The sequence below is a fragment of the Rattus norvegicus genome, chromosome 10 (assembly GCF_021556685.1).
Source record: "Rattus norvegicus strain SHRSP/BbbUtx chromosome 10, alternate assembly SHRSP_T2T, whole genome shotgun sequence".
Lineage (NCBI taxonomy): Eukaryota > Metazoa > Chordata > Mammalia > Rodentia > Muridae > Rattus > Rattus norvegicus.
In genome coordinates, this window is record NC_141543.1 from 40,950,106 (window position 1) to 40,963,009 (window position 12,904).

The 12,904-nt window shown below is 48.4% G+C and overlaps 1 protein-coding gene across 1 annotated transcript in view; it reads left to right on the plus strand.

Moving 5' to 3' along the window:
- The window catches only part of Adamts2 (ADAM metallopeptidase with thrombospondin type 1 motif, 2), a 215,605-nt gene that overhangs the window by 112,446 nt on the left and 90,255 nt on the right, over nucleotides 1–12,904 (plus strand).

A 12,904-nucleotide genomic window follows, 5' to 3' on the forward strand; every position in this document is an offset into this window, starting at 1 on the left:
AAAATCCCCAAGTGTTTGCACAGAGACCCATCTCTCAGGTGATTCTAGATTCTGTTGATTAATACTAAACACCACACACACACACACACACACACACACACACACACACACACACAGACACACTGATTATGCTCCATGTTCACTCCACTGTCTCTAGGGACATGAGTACTAGCTGTGGGACATGGGTACCAGCAGTGAACTATGGGCCCTTCCCTGTAGCCCTCTGAGTGCAGACTAGATGTGATGTACACACCCATCAAAGTCACATCAGGCCCCTCGGCGAGCAAAAGAGGGAATCAAATCTTCCCAATGACCCCCATTTTTTTCCCTGTTAAAAAATAAATGTAGTGGAAAGATGACTGAGCTAACCACCATCCTTGCAGAGGACCTCGGTTTAGTTCCCAGCACCCACATGGCGGTTCACAGCCATCTGTAACTCCAGTTCCAGGGAATTGGATACCCTCTCCCGATCCCCACAGGCACCATGCACAAATGTGGTGCACATAACAACCATGCGTACAGGCAGAGCACTCGTGCACACAAAATGAAATCATCTTTGAAAACACTTGTACATGTGCAATTTTACACTTTTACACATCCAACGGTCTCTCCCTTACCAGTGTTTTGATTTATGATATTTTTATGATGACATAAAAAAGTAATATCCCTGCATAATTTTGTAGCTGAGAAAATGGCTCGGTGGGTAAAGAGCTCTTCATAGGCATAAGTGTGAGGACCTGAGTTCATAGTCTAGATACCCACATAAGAGTGGGGCAGACAGAAGCCTGCCTGGAACCGCAGTGCTCTGAATCCCTGGAGCAAACTGGCTGTTTGATTAGTCACATAAGCCAGTGCTGGGTCCAAATGAGAGACCCTCCTTCAGTTCGTAAAGTGGAGACACGATCAAAGACGTCCACCTCTGGTATCCGCAGACACATGAAAACTAGTATATACTCACACAGATGCCATAAACAGAAAAAGGAAACCATGATGAATTTGCATTTTGTCTCCCAGATTAGGCAACAGTGAACCATGGTTCTCGTCGGTCACATGATCACGAGGGGAACGAGCCTGCACCCCAGGCTGTTTGGTAGGCTTGATATGTAGTTTCGTGACCTAGAGCAGTTTCAGAGGCGTTTGTTGGGCTCCATTGTGGGCAGAGGAGCATCTGCAGTTAATCTCTGTGTGCTCTGAATCTCATCGACACACTCAGAACTCAAAAAAAAAAAAAAAATCACACTTCCTAAGAGCCATCTCGTTTGACTGCACTCCTCCTGCAAGAATGAGCGCTTCCCAAAAACTGAAATAAAGTCAGATTGTGCAAGTCAGAAGGAAAATGTTTGAACTGTGCCCAATCAGTAAACTTCTCTAAGGAGACTGTGGTTGTTGGACCTTCATAAATGGAAACTGCAGAGTGGCCTTCGACACGGTGATTTTCACATCTCTTTTTTTTGAGCCTCTGATTGCTTTTGACCCTCCTTGGATGACACCGAGGCTGAAAACTCTGACTCACAGGGATGCAGAATGACAAACCCAGCTCGCCAAGCCTTGCTGGACCATGTGAATGGTTCTGGGTTGACCTGATACTACCTCATTTGTTTGGCTGGGGCAGCAGGCATCAGGCCCTCATCTGTGTCACATGTAAATCCTGTGGTAGTTCTACCTCACATGCTGTCCCTTTGGACACAATCACAAGGCCTACAGTGGGATGCGGCCTCTGGTTTTACGGGTTCATATCCTGAATTGTATCCGAAGGCAGAGCGTGCAAGCCACTAAAACACACTCTTCCACAGCTTCTGCTTCAGTTCCTGCTCTGCTTAAGTTCCTGCCCTGATTCCCCTCAGCGATGGGCTTGTTACCTGGAAGTCTAAGGTGAAATAAACCCTTTCCTCCTCAAGTTGCTTTTGCTCACGGTGTTTGCTCACAGCAGTTGGAACTTAACGAAGACAGGGAACAATCAATGCCATGTCAGATCTTTGCATCACATTCTACTGCAATTGGGTTTCCTCTTCTACCTTAAACTGGAGACACTCTCCCAGGTCAATGAGTTACTTTCTCCATCGCTGTGACCAAATATCTGACAAGAAGCTGCATAAGGGAAGGAAGGGGAAGACTTACTTTGGCTTGCAGTTCAAGGATACAGTCCACTATGGCGGCAAAAGCATGGTACAGGAGTATGAGACAGCCTGTCACATTGCTAATGCAGTCAGGAGGCAGAGAGCTGACAGGAAGTAGGGTCAGGCTATAAACCTTAAGGTCCTCCCCCCAGTGATCCCCTTCCTCCACCAAGGACCCACCATGTAAAACGTTGAGAGCCTTCCAAAACAGCACTAGGGACCAGATGTTCAAATAAGAGCCCGTGGGGGACTTTCATCCTGAAACCACAACCAGTCAAAGACTGTCCTCTGCTTAGGAGAGTAGAACCCTGTGTTCCTCTTTCCCTACTGATGAAACTTCCAGAAGTAGTGGGGAGCTCAGACTCCAAGTAAGACCAGTTTTCAGGTGTCCATAGCAGTGACCAAGGCCCTGTTAATGACTGCCCTGGCATTGCTTGGCAGGATCGAAGTTATCAAGGCTGACACTTCCCTTACCAAAGCCCCTTGGCGTGTGCCACAAGAACTCACCAGGACATGGAATCAGGGTCTGTCAAATCTCCCACCAGTGTGTACATGGCAACATTTTTCAAGGTTTCTAGAAAAGACCCACTAACTGGCTGTTTCTTTGTTGATGCTACTTCCTTAATCCTTTGTCTTAATTTGTTTCCTGTTGCTATAACAAAGATACACAGGACTGGGAAGTTTGTAAAGGATGGTAAAGATTCCCTGAGGCTGGGGAGTCCTAGATTATAGTGTTTGCACCCACCAGTGTCTGGTGAGGACTGGCAGCTGCGACATAATGCAACAGTGTTGCAGCGGGAGACAGCCGAGTGTGCCCAGCTGAGGCACCTCCTCTTTTAAAGCCACCGTTACCAGTATGGGGAGCACCATCCTCATCACCTCTTCAAATCCTAATGAAGGGCCCACCTCCCAATGCCATGAGCATATGATTTGGATAATTATGATTTATACACATGAATTTGTAGGGGCCATGTTAAAATGGCCAGTGATCTCTTTCAATATAACTCTCTGGCTTTCTTTTCCTAGAAGCCACGTACCTCTCCTTCTGAACCCCCTCATCCTAGCTAGGACCTGCTCCAGGTGGAAGCCATTGTCTTGCTAACCCTGCTGATGTCTCCCATCCCTTGGCCAGCTGTCTCATCTTGATGCGGACGTCCATCCTTGCAAGTGCTCTGGCTTCATGACATTTGCGGGCCATGTTGTCGTCCTGGTGAAACTGAAGCCTTCCACCAGCTCTATACCTGCTGCAGGGGACCCCTCAGTCCCTGTGCTGGTCACAGTGGTGGCTGGTGGCCATCAGCAAGCACCCCCAACTTCATTTTCTGTCCCTCTTTGCATTCCTCTAAAATCTTGCCATCTTTATTCGTGCCCGTCCGTCACTTCCCTTTCTGATTGGCACAGACAAAACTCTCAGTGGTCCCTGTCTCCATTCACCTCCATTCCTCAAGTCCCATGAGTCTCAGCAGCATTTCTGCAGACATCACCCTGCCCAAGCCCGTCTTCTTCAAGGTCACTCATGACTTCACTGATGATGTGTCCACAGTCTGGTCCTCACCAGTTATTCACGGCTGAGGCCGCCTCTCCTGCCTCCATGAGCTGCTTTACACTTGCTACCCTGTGCTCTTCATTTGACCTCAGTTTCCCCAGTCATCTCCCTTCTTCCCACCTTTGGAGTGTGGGCACACACCTGGGCACGAGCCCCGGACCTCCACTTGTCATTCTGAGAAATAGTTCAACTGGAAATGAAAGTCTACAGTAACGGCTCTCCGAACACAAGTACATTTGAGAATAATATGTAAGAAATATGGCTACCCAAGCCTCAGGAGTTGAGCTTGAGTCCAGAACCCTGTGAGAACCCCAGGACAGATGCTGTGCACTTGGTCCCAGTGCTGAGCAGGCAGGGGCTGTGGAATTTCTGGTACTCAGGGATCAGTTAGCCTATTACATGAGGTGGATTCTAGACCGGTGACAGATCCTGTAGATGGCACCTGAGGAATGACACTCAAGGTTGGTCTCTGACCTCTGGCCTCCACACACTTAATAAAATGTACAAATAAGCAAACTCATCGGTCTATCAAAGCTCCTGAGAGCCTGGCCACTCCTCAGCCGCTCACCTCTCTGTCACAGGGCCCAGCCACCATCATCATCTTTCCAACAGCCCCTGCCTCCTCCTTCCTACCTGTCCCTTCCCCTCCCTGCCTATCCTAATCAGTGATCCATTTCTTTTTGTCTCTAATGGCCTTAGCAAGACATAATTCACAGCCAATCAATTCACCCAATGTATACAATTAATCAAAATATCAATGTCTTCTCAGAGTTTGTGACTGTCATTGTGGTCACCTCAGTACTACTCCAAAAAAGTAACACCCACATGGTAGCTGTCAGCTCTCATCCCTATCCATCTATCTCCTAGGCAACCACCAAACTACTTCCTGTCTCTGTGGATTTGCCTTTGCTGGGATTTGCTAGAAACAGGATCCTATACCATGGGTGCTTCAGTCTTTGAAGCCTTCCACAGACCCTGTGCACCTAAGCACGCAGACCCTCAGCAGCCTCTGCTTCAGTTTAGAAGACAGAGTTTTTATCATCCACTGAACTGTGGTGGTCAATGCTGTCAGCCTGACAGGCTCTAGAATACTAAGGAGGGATTTCTTCGAGGGATTTCTTGATTAGGTCAGCTGGGGTGGGAAGATGCATCCTGAGTGTGTGTGGGATGGTTCCACAGGCTGGGATTCAGGGCTGCACAAAGGAAGAAGCAGACATCAGGATTCGTTGCTTCCCAAATGTGAATGCAATGTGAGCAGACCCCTCAGGTTCCTGCCACCATCCCCATAACTCTGAAGGTCTGTACTCAGGAGACAGAGCTAAAAATCAACCTTTAAGTTGTGTCTGTCAGGGTATTTCATCACAGCGATGGGAAAAGCAATGAACTCAGGGACCCAGTGTGATCCAGCCCACTGCATCTCAGACCCTGGCACCGTTCGTTCCTCCCCACCCACCCTATTTCTAACATCCTAGGTCCTTCACCCTTCTTCCCACACCCCTGCACAGATTTTTCTTCTGCCTGGCATCTCTATTCTCAGATGTCCTTGGGATCCCATCTCTCCACCCTCACCCCCATGCCATGCAAATCTCTGTGCACCCGTCTGTCGCCTTTTGGTGAGGTCTACTCTGAGCACTCCGGAAGCCTCCTTGGCATGTCTTTCCCTAGCCTGTCCTGTCCCTGGCATTCACAGTTCCTCTTTCCCCTTTCCAGACATCTCATGTGTGTTCTGTAAGTGAATTCATAGGAAGATCTTGAGGTTGACAGACCAGCCCTGCTTCCTGGTCTGTCCAGAAGTCAGCACGGTCCCACTGCCACAGTTATGAGCTGCTTCTGCTCAGCACCCTTCGTGATATGATGGGTGAGACAGTGAGCCAAAGCAGATCAGTCCTCCCTTAAGTTACTTGATTTCCGATATTTGGTCTCGGCAATGAGAGAGGTAGCTAATTTAGGGTCCCTGATGGATATCCCTGGTTATCCCCCCAACCCTGGGGGCAAATTCAGCTCCCAGCCAACAGTCTGTAGGTAGTGATTAGTGGGGGTGTGTCTGAGGAGGCCAAGCACTCTCCCATCATTCACAGTTGCAAACTCTAGAGTCCTGTCAGATGCCCATGAGGAGGAAGGGCTAAAGGAAATGCAGTTCACAGATACAGTGGGATGTTATCTGTTATCGCAACCATAGAAAGCGAATCTCATCGCCGTGACAACATGGATACACAACATTCCAGAGACTGAAACAAACCAGACCTGGGGAGGGGAAGATGAAGTTCTGTCGCTCAGGAGAGGCAGCTGAGGAGGCTGATTTCAGGTAGCTCCTCCCTGCAGGGCCAGCACTCAGGCGATGGAGCCAGAGCAGCGAGGGCTCAAAGCCAACCTGAGCAAGAAAGGGTCAAGCACAGAAAGGAGAAAGGGAGGCAGGAGGGAGAATGGGGAAAGAAAAGATTTCTAGAGTCTAGGAAAGGTGGGGAGGAAGAGAGCCAGGTGGAAAACAGTTACTAAAATAGTCAGGAATATTCCTTTTAAAAAATATTTGCTTTTATCTTATGTCTATATTTCATCAGTATGTATATGTGTCATATGTGTGCAGTGCCCACAGAGGCCAGAAGAAGGTGTTAGATCCTCTGGAACTAGATTTGTAGCCAAGGGTGAGCTACCATGTGGGTGCCGGAGCTGAACCTAATTCTCTGGAAGAGCAGCAAGATCTTAACTGCTGGGCTGTCGATCCAGCCCTGTTGTTCTAGTACATTCTATAGCACAGTCAGGAAACTGTAATTTACAGCAACCTCTATAGTCTATGTATTGACTTTGCTGAATTAGAATCCTGCCGAACGGCCTAAGATGGTCTCAAATTTGTGGCCCGTCAGCCTCGGCTCCCCTAAGTGCTGGTAGTGCAGACGTGCGTTACCATGTCCAACCACATTATACGGCTCATAAAGAACTACAAGTTCACAGGTTCCCAGCCCTGAGAAATGAGGAATGGTCAAGGAGCTGGTGATTTTAATTCCTCTGATTAGACCGTGATTCATGGTATGCAAGATGGACTGAGAACAGCCCCTTAACCAGACACACACGGTGAGTCCCATTAACACACCATGCCCATAATGAGGCACGACACTTTCATGTCAATTAAAAATAAACAGAACAAAACTGCAGTGTCAACATCCGAGGTAGATGGCTGATGAGTCACAGACTCCCAGCAGGGGAAGCCAGGACTGGGCTCCCAGAGAGACACCATTTGCCTCACCTGTAGTGTGTTCCAGGGAACAGGCACTGCTCCAGTTCCCTTGGGGCCTCCTTCATGCTTTCGGGGAATATCAACACCCCGAGTGGAAGGCCAGCTTCAGCCCCTCCATGCTAGTAAGTCTGTGACTCACACAGCTCCCCCAGGGCTCTCCATGCACCCAGGCTGGGTGTGTTTGCTGTGGGGCAGTCAGAGCCTCTGTGGGGTGAGAAGGAAGCCACTGGAGGTCCTGGCTAAGAATCCATCCTTTAATATCTACAAGATTGAGAGCGCAGCCAGCTATGCTGTCCCACGGGCTTCGGAAGGGCAGGTGTCTTCTTAACTTCTCTTTTTATTCACTTTTTTTTGTCAAACACCTGCCATCTGTTCTTTGGCAATTTCAGAGATGAAGTTAAAACCGGAGGACACAGATGTTCTGAGCTGTTTCCTTTCCCCTTGACATTTCCTCAACAAAGTCTCTGGGAAGGGACACAGAGAGGGGTCCAGGAGCCCCTCACAGCCTTCACCTTCATTAATTGCGGCAAGGGCAAAGGTGTACGCCATGAGTTTGATTGTGTACTTTTCCTATCTCCAAACAGCGGTGCCCCATGCTACCCTACATGTGAAGCCATACGGGTCTGGTTTGGCTCAGAATTATTAAGACTTCGGAGTAGCTGAAAGGATGGTAACTCAGTCAGCTTGAGCTCCTGTAACAGAAATCCCCTAAGTCTGGGTAACTTCATCATACGTCCCTCACAGTTTTGGAGAGTGGGAAGTTGGCATGGAGGCACTGGTTGAAGTATGGTGAATAGAGTTCAGAGATAGGACCGTCTGTGTTATTATATAGTGGGAGGGAAAGCCTGCTGGGGTTCTCTTTATGCAAGCACTATTCTGGTTCATGAGGTTTCTCCCCTAGTATTCAATTGCCTCCCCAAAGCCCTGTCACTGGCAGCTGGAGCTCTCCATGCTGCTGCTGAAGCAGGGATTCTCTCTGGAGACGTCTAAACTCACGGGGCACAGGGACTCCTGACTGTTTCACAGAAAAGAATTTCAGGGCAAGTTAGTAGGAAGCACAGTTGGAGTTTACCAAGAAAATATATTTTTAAAAACAACATGTAAGGGGAGTGTATGTACCTGAGAGGAGGTGCCTGGGAGGCCAGCTAGTGGGTCTGAGCATGTGTCCATGTGTCCTCTACAAAGGCAGCAAGTGTTCTTAATCTCTAAGCATGCTCTCTAGACCTAAAATAGGTTTATAATACAGATTTAAGGAGGGAGGGAGGGAGGGGGATCTGTACATGACTTTGAGCAGCTGTTTTATGCCAACTTTTAAAGGAAGGGAGTTAAGGCGGGGAGTCCCAGGAACAGGTCTGGATTTTTCCAGACTAGGGTTACTCCCCTCTTCTGTCCTCACATGGACTTGTTTGTTGTAGCTTGGTGTCAGATGCATGATGGGAACAGGGCATTCTGCAAAGCTCGTGAGTCGTAGGACAGAGCGAAAGACAGTTGGCCTCATCTGATTGGCCGGGTTGTTTCCAGCTTGTCTGAGTTGGTCTTGTATGTGCTGTTGGAATGGCCTCGTGGTGTTTTTTGTGTCGCAGCTCTGCGGTTGGTTGCATCAGACTTCAGCCACCCAGCAGTTGGCCTGTTTGTCTAATTATCTTGCCTCAGCCCCACCCATCCCAACCCATTGAGGTTCAGGCTTCTGCATGTGAACTGGGGAGCCTACAGTAGATACCAAAGGATGAGACCCTTGATCAGAGTCTCCACAGCTAGCCCTATTCCTTGCGAGGGTCTCAGGGTCTCAGAAGGGTTCCGAGGTTGGATTTCTCGGTAGAGCTGGCACACGAAATTTCCTTGTGGTTGGAACCATTGGGACGGATGTCCATCTTTTCCTGTCTCCCTCCTCTTAGAAATAAAGGAGTGATAGTTGATCCTGAGTCTGGAGGGTGGGAAGATCCCAAGCCCAGGATAAAGAGGCAGTATATCGAGGACTGTGGTTCCTTGGGTGAGTGTGTTCAATATCCTGCAGGAGGCTGTGCAGCTGGAAGCCGGGGTGTGCGTTGTCTCAAGGCTGAGCAGAGTCTCTCTTATGGCGCTGGAACCACGTGGTAAGGGGTAGGTTTAAGCACATACTGAACGACAGCTGAAGCTGGAGGGTATCTGTGGCTGGAATTACAGCCACAGTGGGAACAGGAGGTGGGGATGAGACTTGAGCACCTCAGAGAAGGGATGAAGCCAGAGGAGAAAGTAATCTTTGTCTTGGCCAGGAGAAGGATGGTTGGACCTATGCTGGTCCAACATGGATTCCTAAAATGAGCTCTGTGTGGGGTTCAACAGGTTCACCTGGGTAGGGCAACCCAGCAACAAACAGGACCAAACTGGTGAGGGTCAAAACTGGATTCTACCTTTGGTAGGAAGAGGTCTTCTTGTTCGCACTCCCATCTCCATGTCTGACTCTCCCCAGGCAAGATCTGGTGTGTAAGCCTCCCTCTGCCCTTTGCTAGGGGGGTTAGGATGGGAACGAAGCTCCAACGGCGGAGGCTGTCAAAGTTGGCAGAATATGGGCACATGCAAAGGCACGTGGTCCCTCCATTTCACGTTCTCCAAGCTTCTAGCCTCCTCTTGGACAGGACTCAAGCCCGAATGTCAGTCTGACCCGTGTTTTCCCCTCTGATGCTCAAGGTCCTGGTGACAGAGCATTGCGAGGAGGCGATGTGTAGTTCCCAGCATCCATGCTTTAGTGGAAGGGAATGGAATCCAGGTGCTGGGAGAATCGACACCGTAGATTCTACAGAAAAGCGACTGCAGGGACAATGAGTCAGGGCTTCAAAGCTTGAATAAGAGTCTGCCAGCGCCTTGCTTCACTTTCTGTTAGAGGTGGGATAATTTATTTAAAGAAAAAATGTTTATTTGCCCCGTGGTTCTAGAGTCTAGGAAGTTCAATCCAACATTGGTACCCAATGGGGACCTACCTGCTGTACCGTAACATGGTGAGTGGAGTCACATGAAAGGATTGAGGAAGGATGCTAGCTCAGTAGTGTATCTCTTCTTAGAAGATCACTGATGCCATCATAGGCATTTCCCTACCTGGACCTGAAGTGCTCCTAACTATCCCGACAAAGGCCCCACCCCCAGACATCATCAACATACAGATTCAGGTACTAACCTCCCAATACTCCAACTTTGGAGGCTGCGTTCAAACCACAGCATCTAGAATGGACAGCAGCTGGACACTCTGGGCAGAGCAAGCCAGGTTTCCCAGCATGCATGGGAGTTTGGGTGGTGCAGGGACCTGGCAGTGTTTGAACAGGAGTTGAGTATGTCTTAGTATGTGGTCCGGGCAGGAGATGTGAAGAGGCAGGCCACTCAGGAGGCCGCAGACAGAGTGGTTCAGCTGCTCTGGCAACCACTATGGGGCAAGGGCTAGTGGAGGCTCCAGCCTCTGTGGGGAGAGGTCAGAGGCAGGAGACCACATACTGAGGTCTGTGCAGAAGCCTGACATCATGGCAGACAGGAGAAGGCCTACAATTCAGGGAATCAGGTAGAAGATGTTGGACATTACCAATTCCTTACATGTGTAGATGTGACACCTGCTAGGACCCGGGAAGGGAAAGACACCAGGTTCCATGATAGACGTTCCTCTGCAGAAGTGTCATGTAACATCCAAGGGTGACCACAGCAGCTGGGTGGTATAGTCCAGGAGAGCATAGGGAACCTTAGTCACTTGAAACGGAGACTCCTTCTAAACCTGAACCTTGGTTAAGAGGATGAGGCCATCCTCCTGTCTCTGCCCACCACAATTCTGGAGTTACAAGCCCATGTGTGAGCATGCCTTGTCTTTTTATGTGAGTTTGGGGCATTCAAACCCCATCCGAACGCATAAGCACCGGGCCCTCTGTGCACGGATCCATCTCCCATGTCCTGGTTATTGTTTCAAAGATCTGCTGGGATGTGTTCAGACGTGAGAGCCTAGGGTGGTTTTGCACATTTCCATTCTCTAGGAAGTTAAAGATGTTGTTTTCTGTGACTTTAATTAGACCAATAAATAAAAGATTTTAAAGTATCAAGGATAGGAACAGTGGGGGTATTGTGAAACTTATAAGAAAGAAATACAAGCAAGCATCTAAGCTTAATCGTGGGAATTGCCAGTGAGTGGCTCTTTGCCATTTTGTAAGTAACAGATTGCACCAGAAGTGGCATCAAAGGCACAATAAGATAACCACTGTCTGCAGAGCGTGTAGGCTCCTCTCCAGCCTGCTGGCTCCACACAGGCTCGCACGAGAACTGTTTTTCACGGTTTTCAGCAGTGCCCCGAGATGTCCTATTTTCCAAACCAAGAATTGAGGACTAATTCGAAAACAATTACAGTAACTTGCTTAAAGTGTCAGAATTCACTTGAGAGCCCCTTGAAAACCAGACTGGAACGACGCTTAAGCTCTACACTCGGGGAAATGCCCAGGGTTCTGATTCGGGATCAGAGATTTTTAGTGGCTGTGGACTTCGGATGTCACTTCTCACTCTCTGCAGAAGGCAGATAATCGTGGCTAACTCACTGCACGGCTGTGAGGATGAATTGGCTGGATACTGGCAACCTGCTTAAAACAATGCCCGAGACAATTTAAGAGAGACATGACCCTTTATTAGGAAGCTCAAATGGTTGCCATGGTAGCAGCCAGGCCTGCTAAGTTGTGGTTATATAGGGGTTGATCCAAGCTCTCACAGATAACACTTGCTTTCCCCGACGGAAGGCTGTTTCTTCATTTAACTACAGAGTAGAGTGTCATGGGGCCACACAAGCCCGGGACGAATGTAAAGCTAGCTGTCTTCCGGGGGCATCGATTCTATTTTTAAAAGATCCTTAGGTTATGAGTCCTCCATCCCAAGTGTTTCAGATTGCAGATTTTTGTTTTTTCAGATAAGAGTTTTGCATTACATGGGGGGCTGTCTCAGGGAAAAGACCAAGGTACACGCATGAAATTTATTTATGTTTTATGTACGCCTGTATCCATAGCCTGGGATGTTTTATAAAGTATTTTAATGCCCTTGTGCTTAATAGATACATGTCATCAGAGGTCAGGCATGTAATTTCCTTCCTTCCTTCCCCCCTCCTCTCCTTTCTGTCTGTCTTCTTTTAAGATTTCTTGTTTCCTTATTTAAGTTTGTGTCTGTGTGAGTGTATGTGTCTGTGCCTGTGCCCAGAGGCAGGAGAGAACATTAGATGTCCTCCTGGCTCATGGTCTGTCTGTTCCTTTGAGCTAGAGTCTCCCCTGTACTGAGGGCTCCATTTTCTCTTCTAGGCTGAAAGCCAGCAATCTCCACAATACTTGTGTCTCTGCCCTCCTTGGAGCCTGCGTTTCATGCATGGGTGGGGCACCCAACTCATTACCTGTATGCTGGGTCAGAACTCGGGCCCTCAGGCTTGCACAGCAGGCACTGATCCATCTCTCTAACTCCAGGGATGGCGTTTTTCTTTTGGGATATCATGAGGAACCCAAAACGTTTCTGAGTTTGGATCTTTCTGGTTAGGAATGTTCAAACTGTTGACTATTCCATGAGATAAAATCCACATATTTTTCAGAGACACTAGAATAAAGTCCTACTTTTTGGTGAACTGCACTTCTGTCTGAATTTCTTAAGAACTTGCTAAATTTACGAGAATTATATGAAAATTTGGATTAAAATTGTATACAGACTTGACATGGATCAGATACAGCCAATGGTGGCTGAGACAGAACTCCACCCCGCCTTCAGCTTGCTCCTTGAACTCTGAACTGTTATAATGGCCGACCCCCCAGGGGGCTGAAGTGCCTCCTAGATCCAAACAAAACTGCGGTCTGTGACCCCTGAGTCGGTGACACTTCCTCATGAGGAGTTTGTGATCTGACATGGTAACCTCGAGGTGCCATGCCTCTTACCAACCAGTTTCATTACTCCACCATCATTTTTTAAAGTTTTATTTCATCATTAAGAGATAAAGAGTGACGGGTGTCTAATGTGCAGAGTTGTGATGTGTGTGGCTGTGTG